The sequence below is a fragment of the Osmerus eperlanus genome, chromosome 28, assembly GCF_963692335.1.
Source record: "Osmerus eperlanus chromosome 28, fOsmEpe2.1, whole genome shotgun sequence".
NCBI classification, from domain to species: domain Eukaryota; kingdom Metazoa; phylum Chordata; class Actinopteri; order Osmeriformes; family Osmeridae; genus Osmerus; species Osmerus eperlanus.
In genome coordinates, this window is record NC_085045.1 from 5104395 (window position 1) to 5105104 (window position 710).

Below are 710 nucleotides of genomic sequence, written 5' to 3' on the forward strand. Positions count from 1 at the left end.
TGGAAAATGTATTTTACAGCGTGTAAGCCAGTCGATAGGAACACCGAATGTGATGCATTGTGTGAGAATAAAGACACAGAGCGAGAAAGAGAGAGAGAGAGAGAGAGAGAGAGAGAGGGGGGGGAGAGAGACAGAGAGAGAGACACACACAGAGAGAGAGACGTATAGAGCTGGTGCAGAGACAAATGAGGGAGGAAACGTGCGAAGGGAAGGCGGCGTGTTTGTGGATGCAGCCTTGGTTTTCTTGATGCATTGAGAATATAATGAGTGCATCGATAAAGTCCTCAACATGCTAGATAGGGCTGAATATAATTATTTTAGCCCCAGGTAGCCTGTCTATGCATTGGAGGTCTTTGTCTCTTTCCCCTCTGCAAAATAGACTAGCAATAGACATCTGATTGTAGTACACACACTCCATACTGTATAGGCTCATAACCTATTTAGATGTCATTTAAATGTGTTGAGCGGATGAACATGTGTTCTGTAGCTCTGTGTCAATTAGGACATTAGCGTTTCCCCTCTGTGATAGAATCCTGTGTATTCCCTTGCAGATTGTTGTCAAATCACGAGGGCTAGGAGGAAGATAGAAGCTGAACCGAGTAACCTTTTGCAATGTCGAGATTGTATTTATATCTCAGTGTTAGAATTGGGGGATGGGTGTTGGGTTTTATTAGTTTGTGCGTTCTCTGTTTTATTCATATAGTGCACGA